Source organism: Mus pahari, chromosome 23 (genome assembly GCF_900095145.1).
Source record: "Mus pahari chromosome 23, PAHARI_EIJ_v1.1, whole genome shotgun sequence".
NCBI lineage: Eukaryota > Metazoa > Chordata > Mammalia > Rodentia > Muridae > Mus > Mus pahari.
Window position 1 is genome coordinate 21,287,542 of NC_034612.1, and position 25,446 is coordinate 21,312,987.

Genomic DNA, 25,446 nt, shown 5'->3' on the forward strand with positions numbered 1-25,446 from the left:
AGTAAACTGAAGCCTCTTACACAACAAGTTTCCATTCTCCACCACTATTCCAACTTCCTCAGGACTGGCCAGGTTCCATTCGGAGTGAATCTGAATGCTTATAAAATAATCCTGTTTGTATTAATTTGGAAGGCCATTCATTCTGCTCTGGTCCCGTGAACCAATAGGACAAATCTGTGTCACGGCCACTTCCTGGGGAATGGGATGAATCCTCAGAGCTGGAAACATTTTGTGACAGTGGCCATGAATATGCTTTACTTTCGTGACCTTCACTCCCAAATCTTACCTATATCCATTTCTATCTGGAGTTCTAGAACTGCTTTGGCTGCCTATCTGTCCATCCATTTCTCTCTCTCTCTCTCTCTCTCTCTCTCTCTCTCTCTCTCTCTCTCTCTCTCCTTCCCTCCCTCCCTCCCCCTCCCCCCTCTCTCTGTGTATGATATGCATGCATGTGGGTAAACGTGCACAAGATACAGCAGCAAGTGCACACATGTCCATGTGCAGATAGAGGCCAGGGGTTAACATCCTTCATCACCTTATCTTTTTTACTTTTTATTGATCATAAGTTTCACATCATACATCCCAGTCCCACCCATCTCCCCATCCCCTTGTATCCACCATCAACCCCTGTGACCTCCCCACAAACACACACACACACACACACACACACATACACGCACAATATACAAAGATAAGTTGGTCCTGCTCCTCACTGATGGGGAAGCAGTGCTATACCTTATCTGGGAAGCACAGTAGAGCTGGAACTGGTGCAGGGAGCATGGGGCGAGATGGCCTTGACTACCTGAGCACAGGAGAGCTGTTTCAGCCCATCATCAGCTGCAGTACTTGGGAGAATAGGCCTCACGGCTTGACTGGGCATTATAGTGAAGCTGGTTCTGGAGGTGTGGGTACAGGTGAGACAGCTCCCAAGGGCATGAAAGAAGGAGTGCTGACTCTGTCTCCTGCCAATGGTGGCACTGGGTGCCTAGCCAGACCAGGGTTGGTAAGCTCGCCTTGGTGGTAGATAGGGTGGTATGCTGACCAGCTCAGTTATCACCCTAAGCTTTGAGTTGGCCCACCCCCAAATCTCCATCATCTGTGAGCTGTGGGTGTATGTGAAAGGGCCAGAACTGCTGTTCCAAAGCTTCAGGATCTCTGTGACACCAGGAAACAAGATATCCGAGAGGAGTCCCAGTGAGGGTCTGACATTGATTCTGCAATCCCCATATACCAGAGATGTCAAACCAGACTAATGGCTCATTGCGATGAACATTCATTGCAGGTGAAGATGTCTGGACAGAGAGACACACTGTGATGTAATACAGCTTCCATGATGAGGATGTTTTCTATGCTTTGTATAGTGTGTGTGTGTGTGTGTGTGTGTGTGTGTGTGTGTGTTTGTGGGGAGGTCACAGGGGTTGATGGTGGATACAAGGGGATGGGGAGATGGGTGGGACTGGGATGTATGATGTGAAACTTACAATCAATAAAAAGTTAAAAAGATAAGGTGATGAAGGGTGTTAACCCCTGCACATCACAAGGTGCCAGGGAGCTGAGGGCATCACACATCCCCCAACTTCACCTCATGGCAGACAAGCAGCATGACCAACTTTCCCTGGCACTCACCCTGGAGTCTTGCTCTCCTTTGCCCCCTCTACCAAGGCCAGTTGAACTGTGTTGCCCAGGCAAGGTGCAGTGCCTGGTCTCATGACTAGCTTTCTCTACTGGCTCTGATGATGAAGGGCAAAGATACAGGAGGGCATCACCTCTGTGCCCTGCTCAGCCAGAGAAATGGTAGAGTCAGCTCTCCCACACTCACACCTTCAGGGAAGGCTCACCCACATCCCTGCCACCAGTGTCAACTCTACCGTGCTGGTCTTGGTGAGTGTACATGGCCCATTCTCCTTAGTGCTGCCACCAGTGAGAGGTAAGGTCACCTCTCCAGAGTTCCACAACCACTGAGAGTGTATGTCCAAATCTATACAGTCCCTGGACATTCATGTGGTTCTAGGTAGCTGCCCAGAAAGCAGTCATGGTCTCTAGTGGTAACGTGAGCCAGGGACAGCTACACTGACCCCTGCCACTGCATTGCCATGGACCTAGACAAACATCTCAGTAGCAGCTCTGCTAGGACTTCACTGTGGCCTCAGGCAGCTACTGGGCTGGCTACTCACAACAGACCTCCCATCACTAGGCTCAAGGTCCTTTGCTTCTCTTTCTCTCCCATCTGTCCACCACACACTTGAACATTGTAATGGCTCCTGCTCTAGGTGGGACACATGGCCAGCTGGTCTCTGGGTGACCTCCTCTCTCCTTGACACATGGCATGGCAGCAAGTGTGTCTGTAATTGTCTAGAGCCTGCTTGTGTGGCATGACAGCTGGCTGGTCTATGGATGTCTTCTCTTTCCTGCACCAAGTGGTGGTGGCGGTGGCGGTGGCGGTAGGCAGGGCTTTGGGCATCTGGGAATCTTTTCCTGCCAGCACAGCATGGCATGGAAGTGGACAGGCCTCTGGATGTCTTCCTTCTCCTGAACCGCTAGGTTTGATGGCAGACAAGGCTTTGTGTGTCTAAGGCCCACCCATACTGTTTCATGTAGGGCATGTCTCTGGGCATCTTTCCCAGCCTGCACACCGTGCTGTGGTAGTCGACAGGTTTCTGGATATCTCTTGACTTTATTTTTATCCTCCACTGTCATCAGCACAGCCCTGGGCTACTAGGATGATTCCTTCCTTGTCCTTGACCTCAGAGCAGCGGTCAGAGGTCCGACTCCAAGACCGAGTCAGTCCACTTTCCTTCTGAACAGTTCTCACTCAACTTGGAATTCCCCAGCTCAGCTGTGCTGGCTGGCTAGTGGGGTACAGCAGTCCACCTGTCTCTGTTACCCTGCTGGCAGTGCTAGAATTATTGGCGTGTGTCACTGTAGTTGTGTTTTCACAAGGACTCTGGGGAGTTTACTTTTAAGTGTGTAATTGGCCTTGGTTTTTCCCCACCAACTGACTCTCAGGTAATTTGCTCTCACTTTTTGGGGGGTTAAGGGGAGCATTTGAGATAGGGTCTCTTGATATGTAGCCCAGGTTGGTCTCAAATCCACTCTATATTTTTGTCTCAGAATCCTGAGAGCTAACATTACAAGTGTGTGCACCAACACACTAGTTGCTTGACTTTGAATGGAAATCATACCAGACTCTCAAGTGCTGGGAGTAGAGGCCTGTGTCTCCACGGCTCACCTAAGTTTATCTAACTTAGTACTTACTTCCTGGTTCTGATTCCTTGTGTAATATTTCATTGAATTTTATGCTGCGGTTAGGTTAGGTATTTTGCCTGCATGTATTGGTGTACACCAGCTGTGTGTCTACAGGACCAGAGTCATGACTTAGACGTCAGGAGTAAGAGTCACAGACAGTTATATACCACCATGTAGATGCTGGGAACTGAATCTGGGTCCTCTGGAAAAGCAGCCAGCATTCTTTTTTTATTATTATTATTATTAGCTATTTTCTTTATTTACATTTCCAACCCAACCACTCCTGCTTCCTGGCCCTGGCATTCCCCTATACTGGTATACTGGGGCATAGACCCTTCACAGGACCACGGGCCTCTCCTCCCATTGATGACCAACTAGAGCATTCTCTGCTACACATGCAGGTAAAAGCCATGAGTCCCACCATGCATTTTCTTTGATTAGTGGTTTAGTCCCAGGGAGCTCTGGGGGTACTGGTTAGTTTATATTGTTGTTCCTCCTATGGGGCTGCAAACCCCTTCAGCTCCTTGGGTACTTTCTCTAGCTCCTTCATTGGGGACCCTGTCCTTTTTCCAGTGGATGGCTGTGAGCATCCACTTTTGTATTTGTCGGGCACTGGTAGAGCCTCTTAGGAAACAGCTTTATCAGGCTCCTGTCAGCAAGCTCTTGTTAGCATTCGCAATAGTATCTGGATTCGGTAGTTGTTTATGGGATGGATCCCCAGGTAGGGCAGTCTCTGGATGGTCATTCCTTCAGTCTCTGCTCTGAACTTTGTCTCTGTAACTCCTTCCATGGGTATTTTATTCTCCCTTCTAAGAAGGATCGAAGTATCCACACTTTGACCTTCCTTCTTCTTGAGTTTCATGTGTTTTGCAAATTGTATCTTGGGTATTCTGAGCTTCTGAGCAGCCAGCATTCTTAACCCCTGTGCTGTCTGTCTAGTCCCTTGAGTCCCTTTTGAAAATGGTTTTTATTTTAATTTTTTATCACATTATTTATTTTTTGTGCACGGACTCAGGGAGGGACACATGGCATGAGACTTGTGGAGAGGTCAGAGGGATTCTTGTGGGACTCAATTCTTTCCTTCCACCATGTGAATCCTGGGATTGATCTCAGGTCATTGGACTTGGTAGCAAGTCCATTCGGCTGAGACACCTCACTAACCTCCTGGCTCTGCTAAAAACAAACAAAACAAAACAAAACAAAACTAAACCCCCCAAACCAGGAGTGTCAGTGCTGGGCCCCTACACAGCAAGTATTAGACTAATGAATTGGAAGCATGTACTTTACATCTAAGTTGATATTGTATATTAGTTTAAGTAGAGTGTGTTTGTGCACGAGCATGCACATGCACATGCACGTGCATGTGTGTGCATCCATTTTTATCACTGTTTAACACACAAAAAATCCCTGCCTCAGGACCTAATGCGCCATTTTCTTAATAGCTTTTCTATCATGCGAACATCAGCACATCCCAATGCTCACGGCTTTGGTTCTCGCTTCTCCAGGGAGTCCCGCCTCTGAGGTAGTTATCTGGCAACAGAGCTCATTAATATGGGAAGGCATTCTGGTTTTAAATGGCTCCTCAGAACTAAACATGCCATCATTGAATGGAAGCTTCAGTCTCTCTCTCTCTCTGTGTGTGTGTGTGTGTGTGTGTGTGTCTGTCTGTCTCTGTGTGTGTGTGTGTGTGTGTGTGTGTGTGTGTGTGTGCGCACGCGCGCTCGTGTGCCTGTTTCCCTGCAAACAATCAGGCTATAGAACAAGGGCACAGCAGACAAAGCCTGCCCCCGCTCCAACTTGGCAATGAAAGGCATGTGTTCTCTTCCATTAATAGACAGAAATGTCACCGGATCTCAGCAAGGCTGACTCAGGCCTCTGAGGAGGGAGACCCATTGAATCCCAGCCCCTGCCCCACTTCAAGCTGGCAGACAGTTCAGCCCCTGTGGCTCTCTCTTTGCCTGTCATTCCTGTTGATTTGCCTTCAAGGTGGTCATTCAGAGGGAGCTAGTAGAAAAGGCCACTGTTGTCATTTCAGACAGGGACACTGCCGTGGCTCTCCCCAGCTCCAGCTTCCTCTTCTTTTAACCCAGGGGTTCCACTAAAATGATTGTATTGTATGCCCTGCAATGGTGTGTCAATGGTCTCTGTTGTTGTTGTTGGTTTGTTTCCATTAAGAGGGACTCTCTTAAAGACAGATAATGACCTCTTCCCCTCAAAATAAATGACAAGCAGAGGCTCAGTTCGATGGCACTGTGGCTGGCCCTGCATCACAAAATTCCATTTTCCTCTCTGCATCGACTCTGTCAATCATGTGTTTAACCTTATTGACAGTCTTTGCTGCCTTTCCCCTCTCCCCCACTGCCTGACCTCAGTCTTCCTCTCTCGGCGGCACTTAATTCCAAGCTATTTGCATTCTGGCTGGAAAAATCTGCAAAACCAGCAACATCCCCACGTCCCCCCTCTGGATTCTGGCACAACAAGATAAAGCCCATGTCTCTAAACCGTATGCAAAAGGTTGAGTTTATTACCATTTTAGAAGACTTGGAATCACAGAGGTTTGTGTTAACATTGGGGGAAATAGAGGTGCTGAGTGTGGCAGGAGAGGGCACAGAGAGCCACGTCAGAATCAACATGTGACAGGCCAGCTGGCAACATGACTGGGGCCCTCTCACCACCAGAGCTATGTGTGGAGGACAGTATGTGCAGCGGTCTCCACATGTGACAGAAAGCAGCTGCTATATAAATGACTCGTAAAGTGTCAGAACTGTTGTGGTTCAGGGCCTTTGAACATCAGACATTTCCCAGATCCATGAGCCACTTCCACATTTTGGAATGTCTCTCCTTTCCTTAATTAACTGCCTCTGTTTTTACCATAGTCGCTGTGTCCCTGGTTCAGCTTTTGTTGTTGTTGTTGTTGTTGTTGTTGTTGTAGGACAGAAGAAGCTAGAACCCTCCACAGGGGCCCTCTGAACTCTTGACAGACACCCATAGCACTGAGAAGGGAGCGGAGTGTAAGAATGGATGTGGGGATAGGTTTTAGGCCAGTGAGGTGGCTCAATGAGTCAGGGCCCTTGTTGCCGAACTTGACCACTTGAGTTCAATCCCCAGAATGTAGATGGTGGAAACCAACCCAAGCAACATGTTCTCTGACACTCACACTCACACTGCGGTATAAGCACATTCCTGCACAACACATACATACTGCTTGCTTGCGCACACACACACACACACACACACACACACACACACACGCCACCCATAAGAATAAGACATTTTAAGTGAAATATCTACCATTTTTGTAATGAATCAGCATCAAATCTTGTTCCACCAAGGTCATTAATAAATAATAATAATAATAATAATAATAATAATAATAATATTTAATAATAATAATAATAATAATAATAATAATAATAATAATAATAGACAGTAATTCTTATAGTAATGTGATCAACACTGTTAGATGTTCACCAAAGCTGGTGTCATGTGCTTGGCTTTAGTTCAATATTAACTTAGACCACAGACAGGTGTTCACTTGTGATCCTTCAGGACCTTTTCAAGCGGAGCTGCTGGTACATGCCTGGAGTCCCAGTACTTGGGAGACAGAAACAGGAGGATCAGGATCAGGAGCTTAAGGGATTTTTGTGTGGGGTTCGGCTGTAAACACTGCCCAGCAGAGGGTTGACCCACATGAGACAAGAAGGAATTCTGGTCCAATATGAATCAGTAGCCAGTGTTGGTTCAAAGTTCTAGAATCTGACACCAGGCAGTTTATTTGAGGTATATTTTATCACAGTACAATCTGGAAAAAAAAGTTTCCCCGGGTTGCACAATCTTATGTGCATTATAAAGCTTGAGGCATAATTACATAAAAACTCTTTAAAAGTTGGCATCGCTTCTTCCACAAAGATGGGCTCTATAGATAGACATCATCTTAAGGGCATGGGATGGAATCTGGTGTGGTTTCAGTCATACAGATGGCATAGAGGACACTAGGCTGGTAACAGCCTCCAATCCTGGTTGTAAGAGTCTAGGAGAGCCAGGTGTAGCCTCAGTAATATGAATAGTGCGTAAGTCATCAGGCTATTAATTATATCCATTCCCCGACTTATGGGCAGAAAACAGATTTTACATCTCTTTCTTTGAAGAGAGAACCCCGCGTCTTTTATATCCCTGGTATCCCTAGTGCTTATCTGTGAGCATAAGGACTTCGACTTCATGCCCTCTGCAGTTTTAGACCAGTTACATGATGTCTTGACTCAAAAACCTCAAAGCGAACTAAACCAGAAAGGTACCCCCTGCCTCCCATTCCCATCCCCACAATACTCTGGTTATAAACGCAAGGCCACGCCTGTAACTTGCCTGGAAGAAATGGAGATTAGTTGTAGTGGGTTAGCCTGGCGCTGCTGGTTTTCTAATGCTAACACTGGTTCCTGAAGGTCTGGTTGCCCCAGAGATGAGAGAGTCTGCATTTAGACACAAGTGATGCTATGTGACCTTGCCCACCCCCCAAGTTATTTCTGATTGATGAATAAAGATGTCTACAGCCAATAGCTGGGCAGAAGACACATAGGCAGGTTTGAGAGTTCCAGGGCCTCAGAGATTGGAAGAGTACCATGAAGGAGAGAAGAAGGTGAGGAGGAAGAAAAAAATGACTATGGGTTAGGTGTCAAGAAAACATGTCCTTGAGGGCTGGTCAACTGGAGTTAAGAGCGGCCCATATAAACATTGTAATGACTTGGGGTTATCGATAGGAAATAGATTTTAATAGCATAGAGAATAGATATCTAGTGCTGGGTAAGACAACAGATAGTCTAAACAGATACTTGTATTTCTCAGGTGGTTCACACCATCATCTGTCCCTCCAACTATAGGGGTTCCAGCTTTTAGATTCCTCAGATACCAGGCACACACATGGTACACACACATGGTATACTTGGTACACACATGATTTACATGGAACACACACGGTGTACATGGAACACATACATAAATGAATGAATGAATGAATGAATAAATAAATAAATAAATAAATCTAACAATTTTTATTAGAAATGGGACATAATAAAAGGAGACTGAAAGCAATAGAAATGATGTTGAGGAAAATCTAATCACTAAATTAAGTTTGATTTTCTTGTGCTAAATCCCTCATTTCCTCACATCAAAGCTACTCAAAAACCCAGCAGAACAACTGGGCCTGTGGTTGATCCTAAGTTCAAGGCCTTCCTGAGCTATGGGGTGAGTTCAGGCTAGTCTGTACAACTTAGTGAAGCAATATCTCCAAAATAAAATGCAAAAAAGGGGCAGGGGTTTGGTTTAGTGGTGACATGGCTGCCTAGCATACACAGTCCTGTTTTCTATCGCCAAAAACAGAAAGAAGAAAAACATAAATAAGCAAACAAATGTTCAGACTTAATCCCTCAGTCTCACTGGTGACCCAGAATTATGAAAAAAGTCATGCTTTTTTTTCCCTTTCAGACATGTTATAATCAGAGTTTCTGCTGACTTCACTGAAGGAATCTCTATTCCAGACACCAGTATTTCCTATTTAATTTGCTTTCCTATCCATTTATAGAGGTTTATTCTCCCCAGACATTCTATTTTCTTATTTTCCAAATTTCCAGCATGAATGGATTTAAAATACATTAGAACTTCCTTACTTGATAAATAGATTAAAGAGCTAAAAACATGAATCTGCAGGAGTCCTTTTCTAGAATCCCCCAGTGAGGGGCTGTGGGTGTGGCTCAGTGGTAGAGCCCCTGCCTAGAATCCTCCAGTGAGGGGCTGGGACATGTCTCAGTGGTATATTTGCCTATTATTCCCAAGGTCCTGGGTTCAAGTCTCAGTACAAAAGCAAACAAAACAGAACAAGAAAAGATGAAAGGATTTAGAAAGAGCCAGTGAGAATGTCAATTTGTAATTAAAGAGTTCAAGTTATTAGGAAGTACTTTACACTTTAATTAAACCTCATGCAAATAATAAAAATTTACGTAGGGACAAAAATTAAAGATCAGCCTTTCTGATGGCACCCGGGGAACAATCCAAAGCTGGCAGATATTGAATTTTCTCGAAGTTATCCAACTCATGAGTGAAAGAAACTGCAGCTGGTAAGATCTGTGCATGTATAACATTTCCCCTGAGGCTCACCATTGACTAGAAATCCAACAAAAACATTCAACCTTGTTAATGTGAGGTGTCAGAATTTGAGATTTAACAGAGAGCTCGAAATGTGAGAGAGAGGATGACACCAAAAAAAAGAAGGCTGTATAGGAAGTGGAGTCCTCAAATCTTTATGTTTTTAGTTTCATTTGGTTGATGTGACAGATGCTATGACCAAAAAGCAAATTAGAGGAGGCAAAGGTTATTGCTTTCTTCTTCTAGGCCACTGTCCATCACTAAGGGAAGTCAGGGATGGAAGTCAATCCACATGGAGGCACAACTCATGGAAGACCAGCGACTGTTGGCTTGTTTCCTGGCTCATTCTTAGCTATTTTTCTTATTCAAACTGGGACTACCTGCCTGGGGAGTGGTGCCACTCATAGTAGACCAGGCCCACCTCCATCAGTTATGAATCAATATCATGCCTCATTAAATACTCCATAGGCCAATCTGATTTGGGCAGTCAGTCTCTCAGTAGAGACTGACTTCTCTGGTGACTTTAGGTCGTGATGAGTTGGCAGTTAAAGCTAATGAGGGTACTGGATAAGCTTCCTACAATTTCTTGGCTGATATGTACATTATGCTTATGTTGAGAAAATGCAATGACACTCAGAAGAAAGTGGCAGCTAGTAAGTTGTAAAAGAAAGAAAGAAAGAAGGAAAGAAAGAAAGAAAAGAAAAAAGAAAAGAAAAGAAAAGAAAAGAAAAGAAAAGAAAAGAAAAGAAAAAAGAAAAAAGCATCTCATTTGCAGGACTGGAGAGGTGGCTCAGCTCTTGCAAGCACTTATCACTCATCCAGAGGACTCAAGTTCAGTTTCCAGCACCCATGTCAGACAGTTTGCCACTACCCGTAACTCCAGCTCTAGGACATCTCATGACATTATCTGGCCTTTGTGGGCACCTGTACACACAAGGCATACAAGTACACAGATGCATATACACACACATAAATAAAATAAGAATATATAGTTTTATAAACCAGAACCAAGCAACCAACTAAACAAACAAAAATCTCCGTTGTGACTTTGCCAGAGAAGAGGGAGACCTTATTTTTCCAATTACCGAAGTTTGATTCTATGTCTTTGTTAGCTTTAACTGTCAACCTTGAGATCACCTAGAATTATCTGGGAAGAGACTCTGAGTGCAAGAATTTTCTAGATCAGATTGGCCTGTGGGCATGTCCACAGATGGGTTTTCTTGGTTGTTAATGATGTAGGAGGGTCTAGTCCATGGCGGCGGTATCATTCCCTAGGCAGCCGACCTTGAACTCTATAGGGAAGCGAGTCAAGTACACATCTGTCTGATAGCCAGCAAGCAGTATTCTTTGTGGTCCCTGCCATACTACTTTGGCTATGAAGTGAGCTCCTTGGGAAGTGGTAATGCTGTGTGCAATAGCAAGCTGGCCAGTCTTCAAGGTCCTGACTTGACTACCCTCAGTTATTGACTGTGACCTGGAATTGTTGGCCAAGTAAACGCTTTCTCCCTCAAAGGGTATTTTATAACAGCATAGAAATGGAACTAGAGTATCCCGAGACTAAAATACAAATCAAATAGGCATACCCTACTCAAGTATAAAATAAAACATTGATATGCTCAAAGTAATTAGCCTGCAATTAAATCATTCACTAGACAGAAAAAGCAACTCATCAATGGAAGCCACAGAATTTTGTTTCTGCATTGTAACACCCACGTGTTTAGTCAGCACACAATAAACAATTACCGGACATGGAGAGAACAATGAAAGGCAATCTACAGTTGAGAGAAAAAAAAATCAATCAATAGATGAAGACCAAAGATAGCCTCAATGTTGTAATCAACAAACAAGGGCTTTCAGGAAGTAAGTATATAATCAATGACATAAAGTAAAAGATGAATGGAACTGAGCAGAATTGGAACATTTATAGAGAAAAGAAAGTACTAAAATTAAAATTTAAGTCCTAGAACTTAAAAAATCCATAGTATTTAAAACACCAGTTTTATTGAAAGAGCTGAATAACATGGTAGGCATATTAAAAGAAAGTCATGGTGACTTTGAAAGGGGATGTAAGATTGAAAGAAACTTGAAGAAAATTCTTCAGTATATGTATTATGACATACATTATTAAAGTCTTAGAATAGAATAGAGATTAAAGGCTTGAGAAACTATTGGAAGAAATTACTGGGTATAGGAGATTGTCATGAATTCAAGATCAACCCAGGGCCACATTGTGAGACACAGTATCAAAAAACAACAAATACTTTAATAAAAATTAAATGGAAAGAAACTTGAGAGTTTATCACTGTTGTTAGGCTATGGGAAAACAAAGATAAAGGAGATGGTTCCAAAACATCCAAAGAGAAGCAATTTGTATACACAAAACAATGATGGTCAAGAGACAATGGAACTGTCTATCTGAAGTTCTATACCTATTAAAATTATTCTATAAATAGGAAAACAAAATAAAGATATCCCACATTAAGAAAAAAATTGAATCATGGTCAGTAGACTTGAATGAGCAAAAATTTTTGTGCCAGTTTGTGAGTTAACTAATTTCATATTGTGTTTCCTTTTAGTTCTTGGCTTTTGGGCTATTTGAGTCTATCATTGCACATGAAGCCACATTTGGTCCCTGCTACTACTACTAGTAGAAACCAAGAAGCAGAGAAACCAGGCTGAAGTCAGTATTAGGTATACCCTTCAAATTCCCCCCACTGAGCTATTTTTACCACTCAGACATCCACTTCCTAAGATCTCTGTAAGTCTTCTAGATAGCACAGCAAAGTAGGGAGTGGATATACAAAATACAAACCTTCATAGGGATGAGCATCTCAGATTCACATTGTACCAGGTTGGAAGAAAACAAAACAAACCCCACAGTATCAGATCTGTGTAAAGGGATAAAGAGCATCCTACCTGAACAAATACAGTTAGTGTTTGGCCACTGTCAATTATGTATTTGAGAATTCTTTTGCCCCTTAAAGCTAAGCTGGAATTGTAAAACTTCTGAAAAAGCCAGTTGCAGAAAATGTTTCAGCTGCATGATGCACATGTTCTTAGGTGAATTAGGCACTTTTGTTGCTGTGGTTCCTGAGATAAAAATCCCTGACAGATGCAATGAAGGAGTAGAAGGGTTTGCTTTGGCTCAGAGGTCAAGGGTTCAGTCCATCGCAGTGGAAAAGGCACAGGCAGCAGGGGCATGCGGAAGTTGCCCACACTTCCTCCACAGTCAGGATGCAGAGAGATGGATGCTGGTCCTCAGCTCATGTTCTCTTCTGTATACAGTCCAAAACCCCAGCCTGTGGGATGCTGCCACTCATATTCAGGGTGTGTCTTCCTAGCTCAACTAGCCCAATTTAGAACCTCCCTTACAGACATACTAAGAAGATTGACTCTTGGGTGGTTTTTAGATTCTGTCAAATTGATGATGTCAACAGTCTCACCAAGTGAGACTGAAGAATACAGCGTTGCCTGATTTGTTTGTATTGCAAACAAGTCATAAGATTGCACTAGCAATCTGAGAAGAGAGAGTGAACAGAAGTAGGGCTAGCCTACAAAAGCTCCAAGGCTGCTCCATATATATATATATATGTTGTTTGAGTGTGTGTGTGTGTGTGTGTGTGTGTGTGTGTGTGTGTGAGAGAGAGAGAGAGAGAGAGAGAGAGAGAGAGAGAGAGAGAGAGATCTCAAATTAATGAGCCTTTGGGAGACAGTTCACATTCATTCAAAACTCAGAAAATTATCATGGAAGGCAGAGGGAGGGACGGGGGGATGGAAGTGGGAGAGAAAAGAGGGCAGGATCAGGTAGAGGGGAGACAGGAGAGAATCTCAGAGGGCTAGGAGAATGAATGGAAATATGTAGCAGCAGGGAAACCTCTAGAAAGTCCTAGAGACCTCAGATGTGAGAGGCTCCCAGGACTCAGTGGGGATGACCTAAGCTGATATGCCCAACAGTAGAGAAGTAGAGGAGACCACCTCCAGTAGGTAGAAAGGGCTCCAGTGGAAGGATGAGGCTACCCACCTACCTTTAAAATTTTTGACCCAGAATTGTTCCTGTCTAAAAGAAATGCAAGAACAAAAATGGAGCAGAGACTGAAGAAAGGTCATCTAGTGATGGCCCAACTTGGTATTTATCCTATGGGCAGGCACCAAAACCCTACACTATTATTGATGCTATGTTATGCTTGCAAACAAGAACCTAGTATGGCTGTCCTCTGTGTCTGAGACAGATGCAGACACAGCTAACCACCAGACTGAGGTCAGGGTCCCCTATGGAAGAGTTGGGTGAAGGATTGAAGGAGCTGAAGTGGATCACAGCCCCATGGAAAGAATAATACTATCAACTAACCCAGACCCCTCAGAGCTCCCAGAGACTAAGCCACCAACCAAAGAGTATACATGGGCTGGTCCATAGACCCCAACACAAATGTAGCAGAGACTGTCTTGTCTGGTCTCAGTGGGAGAGGATGCACCTAATCCTGTAGAGACTTGATGCCCCAAGGAAGGGAGATGCTGCGGGGAGTGAGGGTGGCTGACAGGGGTGAATGGGTAATGGGGGTGGATGGGTGGACAACTTCTCAGAGGCAAAGATGAATAGGATATGATGATGAACTCTGGGAGGGAGAACCGGGAAAAGGGACAATATTTTGAATGTTAATAAAATAATTTAATTTTAAAAAACCTCAACATGCCTATATTAGTGCAACTTATCTGGGATGGGGTTTTTCTGAGAAAACATATCCACTATGAGAGCTGCATTCAAGTATGACTTATAGTAAATTGGCCATGAGTTTAGTGCTTGTATATCAACAATACACACTCATAGAAATGTGTTTAGACATAAATACACCTGAAACAAGATTACATTTTGGAAGACCTATAGGAAGATAGCCTTGCATTTTCTTCAGGAGTAGAATTTAATATCATTCAGTCTCTATAAAGACTTTATATAAAGAACATTATTGTGAATGATAAGAGATTGCTGTGTTTGGTATTCTAGTTTCATTTCTCCCACTATCAAATTGTAAAACAATAAAATAAAAAATGACAAAACCTAAATCAAGGGATATAGGTGGGTTTTTTTTATTCCAGCTCACAAATCCAGTTTAAAATTCCACTCCTGCAGGGACATCACAGCAGTAAGGGCTTGAGATGATAATCATCAGCAATAAGAGTTTGAATAATTGCATAATACCTATAGTCAAAGAGCAAAGAGACATGAACATACACATGCCCAGCTGCTTGTTTATACTCAGCTTAATTTCTCTACTCACATACAGTTCAGGACCCTATGAATAAGGAATGGTGACACCCACACTGGGCTGGGTCTTCCCATATCAATTAACTTCATTGAGACAAGTTCCTATAGATATGCCAACAGGCTAACACAATTTAAAACAAGCCTGCATTGAGACTTTTGTCCCCATTCATTCTAGGTTGTATCAAGTTGAAAATTAAAGCTAATTATCACGTTTGGCAAGATGGAAATGTCTAATAATTCTCTTTAAATTTCTTAAGGACTCATGATTATTAGGGGCTTAAAATGTGACTAATGCTTTGTATCATATATAGATGTAAACTATATCACAGCAAAAAACCCAAGTGATGGATTAGTAATGTAGTAGTTGTATAATTTTAATGCTTTGTATGAAGTCACGCAAGAGAAAATATAAGTGTATTATGATGGTGCATAATTCTTAGAACACACACTATGAATAAGTCAGAAGGGTTAATGTCTTGGGGTTTCAACTGCTGTGAAAAAATACCAGGACCTAATGTAACTTGGGGAGGAAAGACTTTACTTCACCTAATACTCCCTGGTCACAGTTCATCATGAAGGAAAGTTAGGGCAGAATTTAAGACAGGACCTAGGAGGCAGGAACTAAAGCAGAAACCAGATTACTGGCTTACTTCCCATGGCTATCTTCGCCTACATTTTAAAATACAACTTAAACCTTCCTACTTTGGGGTGGAACCATCCTCCTCTATGGGATAAGCCCACCCACATCAATTACTAATGAAGGAAGTGGCCCACAGGCTTACTTACCAGCCAGTGTTATAGAAAGATTTTTCTCAATTGTGACTCCCTCTTGTCAGCTAACTCTTGCTTCTATCCGGGTGACAAAATACAATAAATAAATAAACAAATGAACAAGTAAAACAAAACAAAATAATAATAATAAAAATACCAAGCCAGATTTGGTAGTGCATAACTTTAATACTAATATTTGGGAAGGAAAAAGGACAGGTGGATCTGTGTGAGTTTGAGGCCAGCCTGACCTACATAAGGAGTTCTGGAACAACCATGCTACATAGTGAGGTCCTATCTCAAAACAAAACAAAAAGTTCAGGACAATTAAAACTACAATATAAAAGGCATTTTGACAAAATGTTAAAATTTAAGATAGAAGAGATAGACAATAAAAAAAAAAAAAACAGATTTCAAGCAAAGAGAATGGAAGGCTCAACCTAACCACAATATGATAATGGGATTAACATTACACATAAAAAAATAAACAAAGACTCCATGTTGCAGCTTCCGTAAAGTTATCATCCTCAATGTGGAAGAGGTGATGAAGATGTTTAAGGGTTATCAGCTTTCCTCAGGAGGAGCACCTCACCTGTACTCTGTAAGTCTGTAAAATGATTTACAAACAAACAATATTAAATAAAACAAGAGTTCTAGTCAGTTTTTTTTTAAAAAAGAAGAAGAACATCAGATTATTGGCAACTTTCCCACCAGTGAATATCTACAAAAACATTTTAAGGAAAACGTTCTAATTTCCTGTTCGTTACAATGAAAAACCACCATGATCAAAAACAAGTTAGGGGAAGAAAGGTTTTATTTGGCTTATACTTCCAGGTCACACTCCATCACTGAAGAGAGTAAAGAGAGGAAGTCAAGCAGGTAATTAAGTCAGAAACTAAAGAAGAATGCCGCTCGCTGTTTTGCTTACTCTTGTGTGAGACTGTTCTGAGATGGGAAGAAACATCTACTCACTCCAGATAGGGAATTAAGGACAAAAGAAAGGTAATGGCACCCTCAAACCCCAACTTGGTGAACTGACAAGCTTTGCTGGGGTCACTTACAGGAATATGGGTGAAGAACCCTTCACTTACAGGATCAGAAATGTCTCAAAGGCAACAGCAGCACTAAAAACCCAGTCTGGCATGGATGACATCTCTATAAATCTGGAAACCTAGTGATCACTGCACAACCTGCAGGCAGTTCAACAGGTTGGAGAAAATCCTCTTTGAGACCAGTCACTCAGCTGGCCTGAGCACATTCTAATCAGCTCACTTTGTCTGAGAGTCTCTTAGGAGGTTTTACTGTTGGTATATGCTTGGGAATGAGGGTCTTAGCAAATCTGATCAGTTTCAGGAACTTCCTGAAACTATTTTGAATTGTTTCTTGAGCTTAATGAGCTTTCTTCAATGATAGAATGTTTCACCTCCCCTTTAGAATATCCTATTGTTTTATCCACCTGTAAAAATCCTGTTTTAAAATATCCTTTTGTTCCCTTTAATATCTTGTATGTGAAGGAGTTTCCTTGTAAGAGGGAAGATTTTAATTTCAAAGGAAACTACTACAACATGCAACTCACTGGTTCATGCTTAGGTATCAGCCCTAGACCACCTTCCTAGAGAATGATCCAGTCCACAGTGGGTTGGACCATTCTATATCAATTAAAAATTAAGACAGTCCCTCAAGGATAGGCACACAGCTTAATCTGATCTGGAGAGTTCCTCAATGGAGACTCCCTTTGTAGGTTACACTGGGCTATTTCAGGCTGACATTGAAGCTAACCAAAATAGAAAGAAATATTTACTTTGGCTCACGGTTTCAGAAGACTGTGGTCCATCACAGTAAGAAAGACAGGATAACTCTGTCCATGATGATGGGAGCCTGAGGCCACCGTTGTTTGTATAGCATAGCATCATGAAACAGATCCAGCATTGAGTACATTCTTCAAGTATCCACCTCTACGGCCAACTTCTGCCATCTAGAACACTGTCATAAGGGTTCCCACAGCCTTCAGAATAGTTCTACAAGATAAGAACTGGGTGCTTAGAATATGAACCCATGGGAGAAAGTTCATATTCAAACTGTAAGTGAATTAGCAGCAACAACAAACAGGATGAATAAGTAAGTAAGTAAATAACGATTTCAGAAAAAAATAATCTAGTGTGGGATGGGGATGTAGCCCCATTATTATAGTGTTTGACTTGTATGCACAAAGACATCGGTTCTATCTTCAGCACCAAGTAAAACAGATACTGTGTTTTACACATGTACTTCCAACACTCAGAAGTTAAGGCAGAAGAATCAAAACTCACTTTTAGGTACCTGGTGAGTTTTAGACCTGTTGGGGCTACATAAGAGACTATTTAAAAAGTATGCAATGGGTTAAGTAAAATTCTTGTCATTACTAGAAACAAATAAGCGATCATGCCTCCCATTTTCAACTCAAGTTGTATATTGGTCTAATCTTACTCTTGGCTCTTAGGATGAGAATATCAATCAGGTGTGATGTTTGAGTGATTTCTCTTGGTGTACGATGACTGTGCAAAACACAGCCACATTGCCTAAATATGCTGGTGTGAAGCCTGGTCTATACTTTCACTGGAATTTTTAAAAGGGAAAATAGACTTGTTTCTTATATGTTTCAGAAGTGATCAAGTATAAATGAGGGTTCGCTGGGGGCATTCAGTGCCTGGTTGATGGCTCAGAGCATCAAAAAGGCAGAACTAAAAAATGGGTTTTTGAAAAGTATCAATACATTTCTCACTCATTTATTTCAGTGTGTGTGTGTGTGTGTGTGTGTGTGTGTGTGTGTGTGTGTGTGTGCGCGTGCATGTGTGTAAATAACTTGNGTGTGTGTGTGTGTGTGTGTGTGTGTGTGTGTGTGTGTGTGTGTGCGCGTGCATGTGTGTAAATAACTTGTAAGAACTGTTTTTCTTTTTCTACCATGTAGGTCCCAGAGATCAAATTTAAATCCTCAAACTCAGTGGCCAGTATCTTTTCCCCACAGAGGCATCTAGCTGTGTCCCCCAAATATGAGTTTGATACCATGATTTAATAGCCACTTGATCCAAGCATCCTGGGTATTTTATGACTTGTCTTTCTAGTTATTCAAGCAGAAAGACATCTCTATATGTCAACATCCATAATATATATATCTCTGTTTTGTTTCTATTGTTTGCAGCTGGTAGACATACAGCAAACAAATCATTTTCCAAATGATCAAAATCAATTGAAATACAACACAACCATTGAATGAGCTTGTTTATAAATTCGAACCCACTTCATTCATCCATGAGAAATCCTTGCAAACTCATAAACTGCAAATTATTACAGAGAACTGGCTTCAACATTTGCAATTGATGGATATCCCTCATAAACTCTGTGCCCTCCAGTTTTCTTATAATGTATGATGAAGGCCCAGAGAATATGCTCCAAACCAGCCAAGTTTCCTTCTAGCTGTCGTCCTGAGTGGTATGTTTTTAATTATGACAAATCATATACATGGGGGGGGGTATCCACATGAGTGCAGGTACCCCCAGAGGTCTGGAGAAGGCATTGGTTCCCCTGGAGCTGGAATCATAGGTTTCTTGGAGTCACCTGGCATGGATTCGGGGAATCAACCTCTGGTCCTCTGCAAGAACAGTAACATTTTTAATCACTGAGTCATCCCTTTACCCACTGACTACTGTCCTTAGAAAGAGTCATGGCTTTTGTCCTAGACTGCGATGTCTAATTCTTTGGGACTCTGTGTAGTTATTTTTACCATGTTCTTCTTCATTTCTTGGGAACATAACTACTTATACACATAGAAACTAAAGCAAGGTTGACTTCAGGTATGTGAGTACACAATACACTGTCTTCAGACACACCAGGAAAAGGACATCAGATCCCATTGCAGATGGGTGTGAGCCACCATGTCATTGCTGGGAATTGAACTCAGTAACCCTGGAAGAGCAACAGTCAGTGCTCTTAACCACTGAGCCATCTCTCCAGCCCAGATTATTGTGTAATGGGAAAGTATGGTTTCTACAACTGTTCATTACCACAGAGACAGATAAGACATGTAAAGTCCACTGATTAATAAGTTAACACCAATGAAGGTATATGTTGCTTAATATTCACTCTGCACTCTATTCACGAAACTGTGTTAGAGCTTGGGATATTACAGATAGGTAGAGCGCTTGCCTAGAATCCCTCAATGAGGGGTGGGAGGCATGGATCAGCAATAGGGTCCTTGCCTAATATCCCTCTATGAGTTACTAGGGGTGTTGTTCAGCAATATAATGACTGCTTAGAATCTCTCAGCAAGGATCTGTAGTTATTTCTAGTGGTGAAGTTCCTAGAATCCTCTAATGAAAAGCTGGAGACATATTCAATGGTTGAGAACTTGTTTAGAAGTCTTTAGTGAGAAGTTGGTGACATGGAATAGTGGTAGACTAACCCATATACCTTTAATGTGCAAGGTTTTGGGTTCCACACACAGCACTACAGCAAAAGTACAAAAGAAATGTAGGCAAGGAGGGAGCGAAGGAGCGAGATAGAAATAAGGAAGCAGGAAGGGAGGGGGGAAAGAGACAGAGAATTGGGTGTTTGGAGTAAAATAACCCCCGTGTCATTCATTTATTCACTCAGAACATTAAATTATCAACAAATATTTGTTGGTTGGATTGAACATATATTGGAACACAATTGTGCACAGAGTATGATGGGAAATTACACTTCATACCTCACAAATCTAAGCAAGGCCATTTTAGAGAGTAGACTAGGGACTCTAAGAAGAAGGCGTTCAGCTGGCTGGCTGGCTGGCTGGATGGATGGATGGATGGATGGATGGATGGATGGATGGAGTGTGAGCAGGACTTGGTCCAAGGTGGAGGCCAATTAAAAACTTGGTAGGGGAAAATGTAAGGAACTGATCAGTCTCGGTTATTTGTACCATCCCAAAAACGAAAGTTGCTTCCCCTTGGTTAATGTAAGTGACTGTTGAGAGAATGTCACTAGGAAGAAGTAAACAGTATCTACACTTGACAGCAATGCCTTATGTTGGCTCAGTCCTGGTCCTGAGTGTGGGGTATGCATTGAAGAGATAGACGAAGGAACACATTGTAACCAGAGACATAGAGACACATGTCAAGAGAGGAGAAAGTCAATCCCTTTAAGATTATAGCAAAAATTGCTATATATAGAAAATGAAGGATGGGGGTGAGGTTGTGAAGGATGAGATTAGGCAAGTGAGTTGCTGTTACAATGCAAAGAGACTAATATGCTTTAGTGAAGATTTTTGATCAGATATAATGGGCAAAGGTCAAAAAGAGAACATTCAAGGTCAATGCCGTTTTGAAAGGGTTATTTTGATAAATCACTATGGAAAAGGGCTTGTAAGGGATGCCTGAAGCTGGAATGATCCATAGCAGCTGCAGAAACTGTTCGAGGAATAGTGTCTGCATGTCTTGGAAGAGACCATGTGTCACTCACTGGTGTCTAGGCTGGCTAGGGGACAGTACTTGGAACACATCTGAGGGCAATCGGAGTTAGATTAGTGAAAAGTGGTCCATATACACAATAGAATTTCATTAAGCCATAAAGAAAAATGGATCCATGCCACATTTTTTCTTTTATTAAAATCCCAGATTGTGTGTGTGTGTGTGTGTGTGTGTGTGTGTGTGTGTAGCAAGTATAAAGAAACAGAGAAGGTGAAATAAATAGGTTCACAGAATACAAGTGGTATGGGAGTGGCACAAAATGACATCAGCAAGGGGTGGGGATGGGAGAAAGGAAGATCATCCTACTCAAGCCATGCCAGATGATCTCACGTATATCAGTGCTTTGTACGCTAACCTGAGGTCAGATGGAACAAGAAGAAAGAGTCAGGGGTCTGGAGAAATGGCTCAGCAGTTAATTGTACTTATCGATGATCTCATGGAAAACCTGAGTTTGGTCCTCAACACCCAAGCAGCTCATAGATGTGCTGATTGTCACTCTCAGCTCCAGGGAATCTGATGCCCATGGTGATCTTTAGAAGTGCTCCTGTGCACACACCTACCTCTCTCAAGATACACACACACACAATAGAAATATAGAAATGAATTGTGATAAAAGTAATCTTTCTTTAAAAGGAAAGAATACAATGAGAAAATAAGCAAGTCAAGAGTGTTTAGTTTAAAGTATTAGAATACTTGAGTTCAAGCAGCCTTGTTCTTTTATTAAAAATATAGTTGAGCATTTCTTTAGCATTCTGGTAGTACAGCGCTCAGGGCTAGCGTTAATTTCTTTTTCACATTCTCACAGGTGACCACTACGACTAGAGGGGGAAATATGATCTCATCAGGGAGTTGAACATATTTAGATCAGGAAACACACACACACACACACACACACACACACACACACAGAGAGAGAGAGAGAGAGAGAGAGAGAGAGAGAAACACAAACACACCTCCATATATATGTATGTATTATGCTCTCTCTCTGTCTCCATCTCTCTGTCATTCCCTCTCTCCGTCTCTCCATCTCTCCCTCTCTCTCTCCCTCTCTCTCTCCCTCTTTCCTTCCTTTTCTCCCTTCCTCTCTCTCTCCCTCCCCCTCTCCCTCCTTCCCTCTCTCCCTCTCACCCTCTCTGTCTCTCCCTCTTTTCCTCCTTTTCTCCCTCCCTCTCTCCTTCTCTCCCTCCCCCCTCTCTCTCACTCTGTCTCTGTCTCCCCCCCCCTCCGTCTATATCTAATCTGTCTATTCCCAGTTTTCCTTTAAAACAAAAGGCAGACCTGTCTCTGTGAGCCTAGTGCCAATTTGGGCACATGATCACAATTGCCTGACTTTGAAAATTCATGTAAAACATCCCTAGGGCTTTACCATTTTCTGCAACCTTTGTTTGAAAAAAAAATCAAGAACTTGTGTCTAATCTCCTAGGGCTATGCTAAAGAAAATGTGATATATCTTAAAACAACAGCTAAGGTACACACCAGGATAATCAAATGTCAGCCTTGTGCCTTGTCCTCAAGATTACCTTTTTTTATTCATCGGCGAACATCTAAATGCCTATCTCTCTTTCGATGGATGTTCACATTCATTTCTTTATTTTATTTTTGAGATTATAATTTACATTTATCCCTTGCCTTTTCTCCCTCCAAACTCTCCCCAGTCTTCTTCATTAGGGCCATCTCTTCTTAAGATTTTTTTTTTACTAATTGTTATTACGTGCATATGCGTATATGCATATATGTACACATTACTAAATATACCCCGCTCAATCTGTACAATGCCACCAGTATGTATATTTTCAGGATTGACTCTTTGGTACTGGAGAACCAATCCATATGCTCTTCTCTTGGGAAGGCCTCCTTGCCTGTCCCCAGCTTTCTTCATTTGCCTGTAGTTGTTTCTGTAGGGGCTCAGGTCTCATGGACATTTTTTTTACATCCAATTTTGCATGTTAGTTATTGCATGTATGTGTATATGTATACAGCAAGATCCCACTATGGAGATAGCTATACATCCATATTTACTGCTGCTCTATTTGCAATAGCAAAAAAAAAAAAAAAAAAAAAAAAAAAAAAAAAAAAAAAAAAAAAAAAAAAAAAAAAAGGAACCAGCCTAGAAAAGTAGAGAATGATACTGTGGTGCAAATAAACAATGAGATTTTAATCAGCCATAATGAAAAGTAAAATTATGAAAATCTCAGAAAAGCAAATGAAATGGGAGTATAATTTATTGAGGTTACCTGGGCTCAGAAAGACATAGTGTGCTCTTTCTCATATGCAGATTCTAGATTTTAAAATACAGATCAATTTACTTTGATGTTATGAGAATTTTGCCTCTGTGTATGCAAATGTGCTGTGTGCATGCGGTGCTTGCAGAAGTTAGAAGAGGGTATCCAAGCCCCTGAAACTGGAGATAACAGGTAAGTGCTGGGAACCAAGTTGGGATCTTATGTAAGAACATCAAGCGTTCTTGACAATTTGTAACTTTTTTATTAGATATTTTCTTTATTTACATTTCGAATGTTATCCCCCTTTCCTAGTTTCCCCTCAGAAAATCCCCTATTTCCCCTCCCCCTACTCCCCAACCCAACCATTCCTGTACACTGGAGCATAGAGCATAGAACCTTCACAGGGTCAATGGCCTCTCCTCCCATTGATGACAGACTAGGCCATCCTCTGCTACATATGCTGCTAGAGCCATGAGTCCCACCATGTGTTTTCTTTGATTGGTGGTTTAGTCCAAGGAAGTTCTTGGGGTACTGGTTAGTTCATATTGCTGTTCCTCCTATGGGGCTGCAAAACCCTTAAGTCCTTGGGTGCTTTCTCTAGCTCCTTCGTTGGGGACCCTGTGCTTCATCCAATGGATGGCTGTGAGCATGCATTTCTGTATTTGTCAGGTACTGGCATAGACTCTCAGGAGACAGCTATATCAGACTCCTGTCAGCAAGCTCTTGTTGGCATCCACAATAGTGTCTGGTTTTCGTCATCGTTTATGGGATGGATCACCAGGTGGGGCAGTCTCTGGATGGTCATTCCTTCAGTCTCTGCTCCAAACGTTGTCTCTGTAACTCCTTCCATGTGTATTTTGTTCCCCCTTCTAAGAAGGATCGAGGTATCCACACTTCGGTCTTCCTTCTTCTTGAGTTTCATGTGTTTTGCAAATTGTATCTTGGGTATTATGGGATTCTGGGTTAGTATCCACTTATCAGTGAGTGCATATCATATGTGTTCTTTAATGATTGGGTTACCTCACTTAGGATGATATCCTCCATATCCATTCATTTGTCTAAGAATTTCAAAAATTCATTTTTTAATAGCTGCATAGTACTCCATTGTATGAATGTACCACATTTTCTGTATCCATTCCTCTGTTGAGGAACACCTGGGTTCTTTTCAGCTTCTGGCTATTATAAATAAGACTGCTATGAACATACTGGAGCATGTGTCCTTATTACACGTTGGAGCATCTTCTGGGTANATGCCCAGGAGTGGTATTGCTGGATCTTCTGGTAGTACTATGACCAATTTTCTGAGGAACTGTCAAACTGATTTCCGGAGTGGTTTTACGAGCTTGCAATCCCACTTCCAATGGAGGAGTGTTCCTTTTTCTCCACATCTCGGCCAGCATCTGCTGTCACCTGAGTTTTTGGTCTTAGCCATTCTGACTGGTGTGAGGTGGACTCTCAGGGTTGTTTTGATTTGCATTTCCCTGGTGAGGATATTGAACTTTTTTTTTTTAGGTGCTTCTCAACCATTTGTTATTCCTCAGTTGAGAATTAATTGTTTAGCTCTGTAATCCATTTTTTTAATAGATTTATTTGGTTTTCTGGAGTCTAATTTCTTGAGTTCTTTGTATCTATTAGATATTAGCCCTCTATCAGATTTAGAATTGGTAAAGATCTTTTTCCAATCTGTTGGTTACCTTTTTGTCTTATTGACAGTGTCCTTTGCCTTACAGAAGCTTTGCAATTTTATGAGGTCCCATTTGTTAATTATTGATCTTACAGCACAAGCCATGGTTGTTCTGTTCAGGTATGTTTCCCCTGTGCCCATATCATCAAGGCTTTTCCCCCACTTATAGGCAAACTCTATAAATTCTCGTTTTATGTGGAGTGCCTTGATCCACTTAGACTTTGTACAAGGAGATAATAATGGATCAATTTGCATTCTTCTACATGCTAACTTCCAGTTGAGTCAGCACCATTTGTTTAAAATGCTGTCTTTTTTCCACTGGATGGTTTTAGCTCCCTTGTCAAAGATTAAGTGACCACAGATGTGTGGGTTCATTTCTAGGTCTTCAGTTCTATTCCATTGATCTGCTTGTCTGTCACTGTACCAGTACCATGCAGTTTTTAATCATAATTGCTTTGTAGTACAGCATGAGGTCACACATGATGATTCCACCAGAGGTTATTTTATTGTGGAGAATAGTTTTTCCTATCCTAGATTTTTTGTTAGTTCAGATGAATTTGCAGATTGCCCTTTCTAACTCCATAAAGAATTGAGTTGGAATTTTGATGGGAATTGCAATGAATCTGTAGATTGCTTTCGGCAAGATAGCCA